The 11,291-nt window shown below is 48.6% G+C and overlaps 1 long non-coding RNA gene across 10 annotated transcripts; it reads left to right on the top strand.

The window, feature by feature from the left end:
- The first annotated feature begins 248 nt into the window (after nt 1–248).
- LOC127919241 (uncharacterized) lies at nt 249–4,416 on the top strand. 10 transcript variants are annotated; one of them, XR_008102320.1, is made up of 3 exons: nt 249–301; nt 2,726–2,767; nt 4,321–4,416. It is a non-coding gene; the product is annotated as an uncharacterized LOC127919241 (long non-coding RNA). The 10 variants fall into 10 exon arrangements; XR_008102315.1 differs by having other exon boundaries at nt 4,279–4,374; XR_008102319.1 differs by lacking the exon at nt 249–301 and adding an exon at nt 499–551.
- The last annotated feature ends 6,875 nt before the right edge of the window (nt 4,417–11,291 follow it).

Raw genomic sequence — 11,291 nt, 5'->3', positions numbered from 1 at the left:
ACTAAAGGTTGTAGTGGAGACGGGGAGTTTAACAACATGGCTACTAAAGGTTGTGGTGGAGACGGGGAGTTTAACAACATGGCTACTAAAGGTTGTCGTGGAGACGGGGAGTTTAACAACATGGCTACTAAAGGTTGTAGTGGAGACGGGGAGTTTAACAACATGGCTACTAAAGGTTGTAGTGGAGACGGGGAGTATAACAACATGGCTACTAAAGGTTGTCGTGGAGACGGGGAGTTTAACATCATGGCTACTAAAGGTTGTAGTGGAGACGGGGAGTTTAACATCATGGCTACTAAAGGTTGTAGTGGAGACGGGAGTTTAACAACATGGCTACTAAAGGTTGTAGTGGAGACGGGGAGTTTAACAACATGGCTACTAAAGGTTGTAGTGGAGACGGGAGTTTAACAACATGGCTACTAAAGGTTGTAGTGGAGACGGGGAGTTTAACAACATGGCTACTAAAGGTTGTAGTGGAGACGGGGAGTTTAACAACATGGCTACTAAAGGTTGTAGTGGAGACGGGGAGTTTAACATCATGGCTACTAAAGGTTGTCATGGAGACGGGAGTTTAACAACATGGCTACTAAAGGTTGTCATGGAGACGGGGAGTTTAACAACATGGCTACTAAAGGTTGTCATGGAGACGGGGAGTTTAACAACATGGCTACTAAAGGTTGTCATGGAGACGGGGAGTTTAACAACATGGCTACTAAAGGTTGTAGTGGAGACGGGGAGTTTAACAACATGGCTACTAAAGGTTGTAGTGGAGACGGGGAGTTTAACAACATGGCTACTAAAGGTTGTTGTGGAGACGGGGAGTTTAACAACATGGCTACTAAAGGTTGTAGTGGAGACGGGAGTTTCAACATGGCTACTAAAGGTTGTAGTGGAGACGGGGAGTTTAACAACATGGCTACTAAAGGTTGTAGTGGAGACGGGGAGTTTAACAACATGGCTACTAAAGGTTGTAGTGGAGACGGGGAGTTTAACAACATGGCTACTAAAGGTTGTTGTGGAGACGGGGAGTTTAACAACATGGCTACTAAAGGTTGTAGTGGAGACGGGGAGTTTAACAACATGGCTACTAAAGGTTGTCATGGAGACGGGGAGTTTAACAACATGGCTACTAAAGGTTGTCGTGGAGACGGGAGTTTAACAACATGGCTACTAAAGGTTGTAGTGGAGACGGGAGTTTAACAACATGGCTACTAAAGGTTGTAGTGGAGACGGGGAGTTTAACAACATGGCTACTAAAGGTTGTAGTGGAGACGGGGAGTTTAACATCATGGCTACTAAAGGTTGTCGTGGAGACGGGAGTTTAACAACATGGCTACTAAAGGTTGTCATGGAGACGGGGAGTTTAACAACATGGCTACTAAAGGTTGTCGTGGAGACGGGGAGTTTAACAACATGGCTACTAAAGGTTGTAGTGGAGACGGGGAGTTTAACAACATGGCTACTAAAGGTTGTAGTGGAGACGGGGAGTTTAACAACATGGCTACTAAAGGTTGTCATGGAGACGGGGAGTTTAACAACATGGTTACTAAAGGTTGTAGTGGAGACGGGGAGTTTAACAACATGGCTACTAAAGGTTGTCATGGAGACGGGGAGTTTAACAACATGGCTACTAAAGGTTGTAGTGGAGACGGGGAGTTTAACAACATGGCTGCTAAAGGTTGTCGTGGAGACGGGGAGTTTAACAACATGGCTACTAAAGGTTGTAGTGGAGACGGGGAGTTTAACATCATGGCTACTAAAGGTTGTAGTGGAGACGGGGAGTTTAACAACATGGCTACTAAAGGTTGTCGTGGAGACGGGGAGTTTAACAACATGGCTACTAAAGGTTGTAATGGAGACGGGAGTTTAACAACATGGCTACTAAAGGTTGTTGTGGAGACGGGGAGTTTAACAACATGGCTACTAAAGGTTGTAGTGGAGACGGGGAGTTTAACAACATGGCTACTAAAGGTTGTCGTGGAGACGGGGAGTTTAACAACATGGCTACTAAAGGTTGTCGTGGAGACGGGGAGTTTAACAACTTGGCTACTAAAGGTTGTAGTGGAGACGGGGAGTTTAACAACATGGCTACTAAAGGTTGTAGTGGAGACGGGGAGTTTAACAACATGGCTACTAAAGGTTGTAGTGGAGACAGGGAGTTTAACAACATGGCTACTAAAGGTTGTAGTGGAGACGGGAGTTTAACATCATGGCTACTAAAGGTTGTCGTGGAGACGGGGAGTTTAACAACATGGCTACTAAAGGTTGTAGTGGAGACGGGGAGTTTAACAACATGGCTACTAAAGGTTGTAGTGGAGACGGGGAGTTTAACAACATGGCTACTAAAGGTTGTCGTGGAGACGGGGAGTTTAACAACATGGCTACTAAAGGTTGTAGTGGAGACAGGGAGTTTAACAACATGGCTACTAAAGGTTGTAGTGGAGACGGGGAGTTTAACATCATGGCTACTAAAGGTTGTAGTGGAGACGGGGAGTTTAACAACATGGCTACTAAAGGTTGTAGTGGAGACGGGGAGTTTAACAACATGGCTACTAAAGGTTGTAGTGGAGACGGGGAGTTTAACAACATGGCTACTAAAGGTTGTAGTGGAGACGGGAGTTTAACAACATGGCTACTAAAGGTTGTAGTGGAGACGGGGAGTTTAACAACATGGCTGCTAAAGGTTGTAGTGGAGACGGGGAGTTTAACAACATGGCTACTAAAGGTTGTAGTGGAGACGGGGAGTATAACAACATGGCTACTAAAGGTTGTAATGGAGACGGGGAGTTTAACAACATGGCTACTAAAGGTTGTCGTGGAGACGGGGAGTTTAACAACATGGCTACTAAAGGTTGTAGTGGAGACGGGAGTTTAACAACATGGCTACTAAAGGTTGTCGTGGAGACGGGGAGTTTAACAACATGGCTACTAAAGGTTGTCGTGGAGACGGGGAGTTTAACAACATGGCTACTAAAGGTTGTAGTGGAGACGGGGAGTTTAACAACATGGCTACTAAAGGTTGTAGTGGAGACGGGGAGTTTAACAACATGGCTACTAAAGGTTGTCGTGGAGACGGGGAGTTTAACAACATGGCTACTAAAGGTTGTAGTGGAGACGGGAGTTTAACAACATGGCTACTAAAGGTTGTAGTGGAGACGGGAGTTTAACAACATGGCTACTAAAGGTTGTCGTGGAGACGGGGAGTTTAACAACATGGCTACTAAAGGTTGTCGTGGAGACGGGGAGTTTAACAACATGGCTACTAAAGGTTGTCGTGGAGACGGGGAGTTTAACAACATGGCTACTAAAGGTTGTAGTGGAGACGGGGAGTTTAACAACATGGCTACTAAAGGTTGTCGTGGAGACGGGGAGTTTAACAACATGGCTACTAAAGGTTGTCGTGGAGACGGGGAGTTTAACAACATGGCTACTAAAGGTTGTAGTGGAGACGGGGAGTTTAACAACATGGCTACTAAAGGTTGTAGTGGAGACGGGGAGTTTAACAACATGGCTACTAAAGGTTGTCGTGGAGACGGGGAGTTTAACAACATGGCTACTAAAGGTTGTAGTGGAGACGGGGAGTTTAACAACATGGCTACTAAAGGTTGTCATGGAGACGGGGAGTTTAACAACATGGCTACTAAAGGTTGTAGTGGAGACGGGGAGTTTAACAACATGGCTACTAAAGGTTGTAGTGGAGACGGGGAGTTTAACAACATGGCTACTAAAGGTTGTAGTGGAGACGGGAGTATAACAACATGGCTACTAAAGGTTGTAGTGGAGACGGGGAGTTTAACAACATGGCTACTAAAGGTTGTAGTGGAGACGGGGAGTTTAACAACATGGCTACTAAAGGTTGTCGTGGTGGAGACGGGGAGTTTAACAACATGGCTACTAAAGGTTGTAGTGGAGACGGGGAGTTTAACAACATGGCTACTAAAGGTTGTCGTGGAGACGGGGAGTTTAACAACATGGCTACTAAAGGTTGTAGTGGAGACGGGGAGTTTAACAACATGGCTACTAAAGGTTGTAGTGGAGACGGGGAGTTTAACAACATGGCTACTAAAGGTTGTAGTGGAGACGGGGAGTTTAACAACATGGCTACTAAAGGTTGTCGTGGAGACGGGGAGTTTAACAACATGGCTACTAAAGGTTGTAGTGGAGACGGGGAGTTTAACATCATGGCTACTAAAGGTTGTAGTGGAGACGGGGAGTTTAACAACATGGCTACTAAAGGTTGTCGTGGAGACGGGGAGTTTAACAACATGGCTACTAAAGGTTGTAGTGGAGACGGGGAGTTTAACAACATGGCTACTAAAGGTTGTAGTGGAGACGGGGAGTTTAACAACATGGCTACTAAAGGTTGTAGTGGAGACGGGGAGTTTAACAACATGGCTACTAAAGGTTGTAGTGGAGACGGGGAGTTTAACAACATGGCTACTAAAGGTTGTAGTGGAGACGGGGAGTTTAACAACATGGCTACTAAAGGTTGTCGTGGAGACGGGGAGTTTAACAACATGGCTACTAAAGGTTGTAGTGGAGACGGGGAGTTTAACAACATGGCTACTAAAGGTTGTCGTGGAGACGGGGAGTTTAACAACATGGCTACTAAAGGTTGTAGTGGAGACGGGGAGTTTAACAACATGGCTACTAAAGGTTGTCGTGGAGACGGGGAGTTTAACATCATGGCTACTAAAGGTTGTCATGGAGACGGGGAGTTTAACAACATGGCTACTAAAGGTTGTAGTGGAGACGGGAGTTTAACAACATGGCTACTAAAGGTTGTCATGGAGACGGGGAGTTTAACAACATGGCTACTAAAGGTTGTAGTGGAGACGGGGAGTTTAACAACATGGCTACTAAAGGTTGTAGTCTTAAATGGCTCCCTATACCCTATATAGTAGTGCAGTTCTTTTGACCAGAGCCCTATTCCCTATATAGTAGTGCAGTTCTTTTGACCAGAGCCCTATTCCCTATATAGTAGTGCAGTACTTTTGACCAGAGCCCTATTCCCTATATAGTAGTGCAGTTCTTTTGACCATGGCCCTATTCTAAAGGTTGCAGTTCTTTTGACCAGAGCCCTATTCCCTATATAGTAGTGCAGTTTAACCAGAGCCCTATTCCTATATAGTAGTGCAGTTCTTTTGACCAGAGCCCTATTCCCTATATAGTAGTGCACTACTTTTGACCAGAGTTTCCCTATATAGTAGTGCAGTTCTTTTGACCAGAGCCCTATTCCCTAATAGTAGTGCAGTTCTTTTGACCAGAGCCCTATTCCCTATATAGTAGTGCACTACTTTTGACCAGAGCCCTATTCCCTATATAGTAGTGCACTACTTTTGACCAGAGCCCTATTCACCATATACTAGTAGTGCACTACTTTTGACCAGAGTACTAAGAATTGCATTATAGTGAATAGGGAGCCATTTGGGGCACACGGGAGGGTCAGACTAAGGACAAAGCAGAATAAGGATAATTGTTAATTTTCCCAGAGATGTTTAAAGGAGCATTCTGGGATTTGTACATCTATATTTGGATTTTAAATGAATTTTGACACACAGAGCCCTATTCACACACTACACACAGTGCAGTACTTTTGACCAGAGCCCTATTCCCTACAGTTCTTTTGACCAGAGCCCTATTCCCTATATAGTAGTGCAGTTCTTTTGACCAGAGCCCTATTCCCTATACAGTAGTGCAGTTCTTTTGACCAGAGCCCTATTCCCTATATAGTAGTGCAGTTCTTTTGACCAGAGCCCTATTCCCTATATAGTAGTGCAGTACTTTTGACCAGAGCCCTATTCCCTATATAGTAGTGCAGTTCTTTTGACCAGAGCCCTATTCCCTATATAGTAGTGCAGTTCTTTTGACCAGAGCCCTATTCCCTATATAGTAGTGCAGTTCTTTTGACCAGAGCCCTATTCCCTATATAGTAGTGCAGTACTTTTGACCAGAGCCCTATTCCCTATATAGTAGTGCAGTTCTTTTGACCAGAGCCCTATTCCCCAGAGCCCTATTCCCTATATAGTAGTGCAGTTCTTTTGACCAGAGCCCTATTCCCTATATAGTAGTGCAGTTCTTTTGACCAGAGCCCTATTCCCTATATAGTAGTGCAGTACTTTTGACCAGAGCCCTATTCCCTATACAGTAGTGCAGTACTTTTGACCAGAGCCCTATTCCCTTATAGTAGTGCAGTACTTTTGACCAGAGCCCTATTCCCTATATAGTAGTGCACTACTTTTGACCAGAGTACTAAGAATTGCATTATAGTGAATAGGGAGCCATTTGGGGCACACGGCGAGGGTCAGACTAAGGACAAAGCAGAATAAGGATAATTGTTAATTTTCCCAGAGATGTTTAAAGGTGCATTCTGGGATTTGTACATCCATATTTGGATTTTAAATGAATGATAGACACACACACACACACACACACACACACACACACACACACACACACACACACACACACACACACACACACACACACACACACACACACACACACCCACTCTCTGCAGTCCTTAGGGTACCCTAAACCTAAACAACTTTAGTGCATGGTCATTATTCAGAGATCATTCCATGAATGTATTCCAAAAGGCACCCTATTCCCTACGTAGTGCACTACTTTAGACCTGTGCCCTATGATAGTAGTGTACTAAGTAGGGAATAGTGCTCTGATCTGGCACAACTTGACCACCAGTCCACCTTCCTGCTTTAATTTTAATGCTGATTAGGGAGTTTAAGGTGGTTTTAGTGGAATTGTGGACTTTAAGACCCTAGAGCTGATTGTAGTGCCCCCAAACTAATCTACAGCGACCGGCAAGAGATCATGATGTAGACTGGTACCTACTACCGATACTACACAAATGTGTGTGTGTGTGTGTGTGTGTGTGTGTGTGTGTGTGTGTGTGTGCCTATAATACGGTAGTGCCTGGTCATTGCTGAGAGATTTGACCAACACACTGAACACTGAACATCTGAACACTGGTTGACCCCATTTACCCTGAACACCTGAACACTGGTTGACCCCATTTACCCTGAACACCTGAACACCGGTTGACCCCATTTACCCTGAACACCTGAACACTGGTTGACCCCATTTACCCTGAACACCTGAACACTGGTTGACCCCATTTACCCTGAACACCTGAACACTGGTTGACCCCATTTACCCTGAACACCTGAACACTGGTTGACCCCATTTACCCTGAACACCTGAACACCGGTTGACCCCATTTACCCTGAACACCTGAACACTGGTTGACCCCATTTACCCTGAACACCTGAACACTGGTTGACCCCATTTACCCTGAACATCTCGGTGTGGGGAGAGGCAGGGCTCGGTGTGGTAAGAGGGCAGGGCTCGGTGTGGGGTGTGGGAAGAGGCAGGGCTCGGTGTGGGAAGAGGCAGGGCTCGGTGTTGGGTGTGGGAAGAGGCAGGGCTCGGTGTGGGAAGAGGCAGGGCTTGGTGTGGGGAGAGGCAGGGCTCAGTGTGGGGAGAGGCAGGGCTCGGTGTGGGAAGAGGCAGGGCTCGGTGTGGGAAGAGGCAGGCCTCGGTGTGGGGTTTAAACTGGCAGGGCTCGGTGTGGGAAGAGGCAGGGCTCTGGTGTGGAAGAGGCAGGGCTCTGGTGTGGGAACCCTGAGGCAGGGCTCGGTGTGGGAAGAGGCAGGGCTCGGTGTGGGAAGAGGCAGGGCTCTGTGTGGGAAGAGGCAGGGCTCGTGGGGTGTGGGGAAGAGGCAGACCTTGTAAATATTGAATAAAAGTGAGCAACAGTTTGAATGACTCGGTGTGGGAAGAGGCAGGGCTCGGTGTGGGAAGAGGCAGGGCTCGGTGTGGGAAGAGGCAGGGCTCGGTGTGGGAAGAGGCAGGGCTCGGTGTGGGAAGAGGCAGGGCTCGGTGTGGGAAGAGGCAGGGCTCTGTGGGGGTGGGGAAGAGGCAGGGCTCGGTGTGGGGTGGGCTCGGTGGGGAAGAGGCAGGGCTCGGTGTGGGAGAGGCAGGGCTCGGTGTGGGGAGAGGCAGGGCTGGGTGTGGGAAGAGGCAGGGCTCGGTGTGGGAAGAGGCAGGGCTCGGTGTGGGAGAGGCAGGGCTCGGTGTGGGGAGGGCAGGGCTCGGTGTGGGGTGTGGGAAGAGGCAGGGCTCGGTGTGGGAAGAGGCAGGGCTCGGTGTGGGGTGTGGGAAGAGGCAGGGCTCGGTGTGGGAAGAGGCAGGGCTCGGTGTGGGGAGAGGCAGGGCTCGGTGTGGGGAGAGGGCTCAGGGCTCGCAGTGGCTCGGTGGGGAAGAGGCAGGGCTCGGTGTGGGAAGAGGCAGGGCTCGGTGTGGGGAGAGGCAGGGCTCGGTGTGGGAGGGGAAGAGGCAGGGCTCGGTGTGGGAAGAGGCAGGGCTCGGTGTGGGAAGAGGCAGGGCTCGGTGTGGGAAGAGGCAGGGCTCGGTGTGGGAAGAGGCAGGGCTCGGTGTGGGAAGAGGCAGGGCTCGGTGTGGGGGAAGAGGCAGGGCTCGGTGTGGGAAGAGGCAGGGCTCGGTGTGGGAAGAGGCAGGGCTCGGTGTGGAAGAGGCAGGGCTCGGTGTGGGAAGAGGCAGGGCTCGGTGTGGGAAGAGGCAGGGCTCGGTGTGGGAAGAGGCAGGGCTCGGTGTGGGAAGAGGCAGGGCTCTGTGTGGGAAGAGGCAGGGCTCTGTGTGGGAAGAGGCAGGGCTCGGTGTGGGGAAGAGGCAGGGCTCGGTGTGGGAAGAGGCAGGGCTCGGTGTGGAAGAGGCAGGGCTCGGTGTGGGAAGAGGGCAGGCCATGGTAGAGAAAGACTACTCGAGTTGCAAAACGGAGTGAACTAATAAAAACGGACATTACACACCTGGCTGAGTTCCGTAAACACATTTAATAAACCAAACATTGAAATTCTGTTAGAGAAGGAAAAAGGCTGGTCCATGCATCCCGGTGTGTCGTAAAATACAGAATACCTCCAAGCTCTACGGTGGATCAGGACCCACAGAGCATCCCCCTTATTCAATACACTGTGGAAGGACCCACAGGGCATCCCCTCAATACTGTGGATCAGGACCCACAGAGCATCCCCAATTCACTGTGGATTCAATTAACTGTGGATCAGGACCCACGGAGCATCCCCTTTATTCAATTCACTGTGGATCAGGACCCACAGAGCATCCCCTTTATTCAATTCACTGTGGATCAGGACCCACGGAGCATCCCCTTTATTCAATACACTGTGGATCAGGACCCACGGAGCATCCCCTTTATTCAATTCATTGTGGATCAGGACCCACAGAGCATCCCCTTTGTTCAGTTCACTGTGGATCAGGACCCACAGAGCATCCCCTTTATTCAATTCACTGTGGATCAGGACCCACAGAGCATCCCCTTTATTCAATACACTGTGGATCAGGACCCACAGAGCATCCCCTTTATTCAATTCACTGTGGATCAGGACCCACAGAGCATCCCCTTTATTCAATTAACTGTGGATCAGGACCCACAGAGCATCCCCTTTATTCAATTCACTGTGGATCAGGACCCACAGAGCATCCCCTTTATTCAATACACTGTGGATCAGGACCCACGGAGCATCCCCTTTATTCAATTCACTGTGGATCAGGACCCACAGAGCATCCCCTTTATTAAATTCACTGTGGATCAGGACCCACGGAGCATCCCCTTTATTCAATACACTGTGGATCAGGACCCACGGAGCATCCCCTTTATTCAATTCATTGTGGATCAGGACCCACGGAGCATCCCCTTTATTCAGTTCACTGTGGATCAGGACCCACAGAGCATCCCCTTTATTCAGTTCACTGTGGATCAGGACCCACAGAGCATCCCCTTTATTCAGTTCACTGTGGATCAGGACCCACAGAGCATCCCCTTTATTCAGTTCACTGTGGATCAGGACCCACGGAGCATCCCCTTTATTCAGTTCACTGTGGATCAGGACCCACAGAGCATCCCCTTTATTCAATACACTGTGGATCAGGACCCACGGAGCATCCCCTTTATTCAATTCACTGTGGATCAGGACCCACGGAGCATCCCCTTTATTCAATACACTGTGGATCAGGACCCACGGAGCATCCCCTTTATTCAATTCATTGTGGATCAGGACCCACGGAGCATCCCCTTTATTCAGTTCACTGTGGATCAGGACCCACAGAGCATCCCCTTTATTCAGTTCACTGTGGATCAGGACCCACAGAGCATCCCCTTTATTCAGTTCACTGTGGATCAGGACCCACAGAGCATCCCCTTTATTCAGTTCACTGTGGATCAGGACCCACGGAGCATCCCCTTTATTCAGTTCACTGTGGATCAGGACCCACAGAGCATCCCCTTTATTCAATACACTGTGGATCAGGACCCACGAGCATCCCCTTTATTCAATTCACTGTGGATCAGGACCCACAGAGCATCCCCTTTATTCAATTCACTGTGGATCAGGACCCACGGAGCATCCCCTTTATTCAATACACTGTGGATCAGGACCCACGGAGCATCCCCTTTATTCAATTCATTGTGGATCAGGACCCACGGAGCATCCCCTTTATTCAGTTCACTGTGGATCAGGACCCACAGAGCATCCCCTTTATTCAATTCACTGTGGATCAGAACCCACAGAGCATCCCCTTTATTCAATTCACTGTGGATCAGGACCCACAGAGCATCCGCTTTATTCAATTCACTGTGGATCAGGACCCACAGAGCATCCCCTTTATTCAATTCACTGTGGATCAGGACCCACAGAGCATCCCCTTTATTCAATACACTGTGGATCAGGACCCACAGAGCATCCCCTTTATTCAATTCACTGTGGATCAGGACCCACAGAGCATCCCCTTTATTCAATACACTGTGGATCAGGACCCACAGAGCATCCCCTTTATTCAATACACTGTGGATCAGGACCCACAGAGCATCCCCTTTATTCAATACACTGTGGATCAGGACCCACAGAGCATCCCCTTTATTCAAATCACTGTGGATCAGGACCCACAGAGCATCCCCTTTATTCAATACACTGTGGATCAGGACCCACAGAGCATTCCCTTTATTCAATTCACTGTGGATCAGGACCCACAGAGCATCCCCTTTATTCAATTCACTGTGGATCAGGACCCACAGAGCATCCCCTTTATTCAATACACTGTGGATCAGGACCCACAGAGCATCCCCTTTATTCAATTCACTGTGGATCAGGACCCACAGAGCATCCCCTTTATTCAATTCACTGTGGATCAGGACCCACAGAGCATCCCCTTTATTCAATTCACTGTGGATCAGGACCCAC

Source organism: Oncorhynchus keta, unplaced genomic scaffold (genome assembly GCF_023373465.1).
Source record: "Oncorhynchus keta strain PuntledgeMale-10-30-2019 unplaced genomic scaffold, Oket_V2 Un_contig_16069_pilon_pilon, whole genome shotgun sequence".
NCBI classification, from domain to species: domain Eukaryota; kingdom Metazoa; phylum Chordata; class Actinopteri; order Salmoniformes; family Salmonidae; genus Oncorhynchus; species Oncorhynchus keta.
Note: the sequence above shows the minus strand (reverse complement) of the source record. Positions and strands in the feature narration are given on the sequence as shown.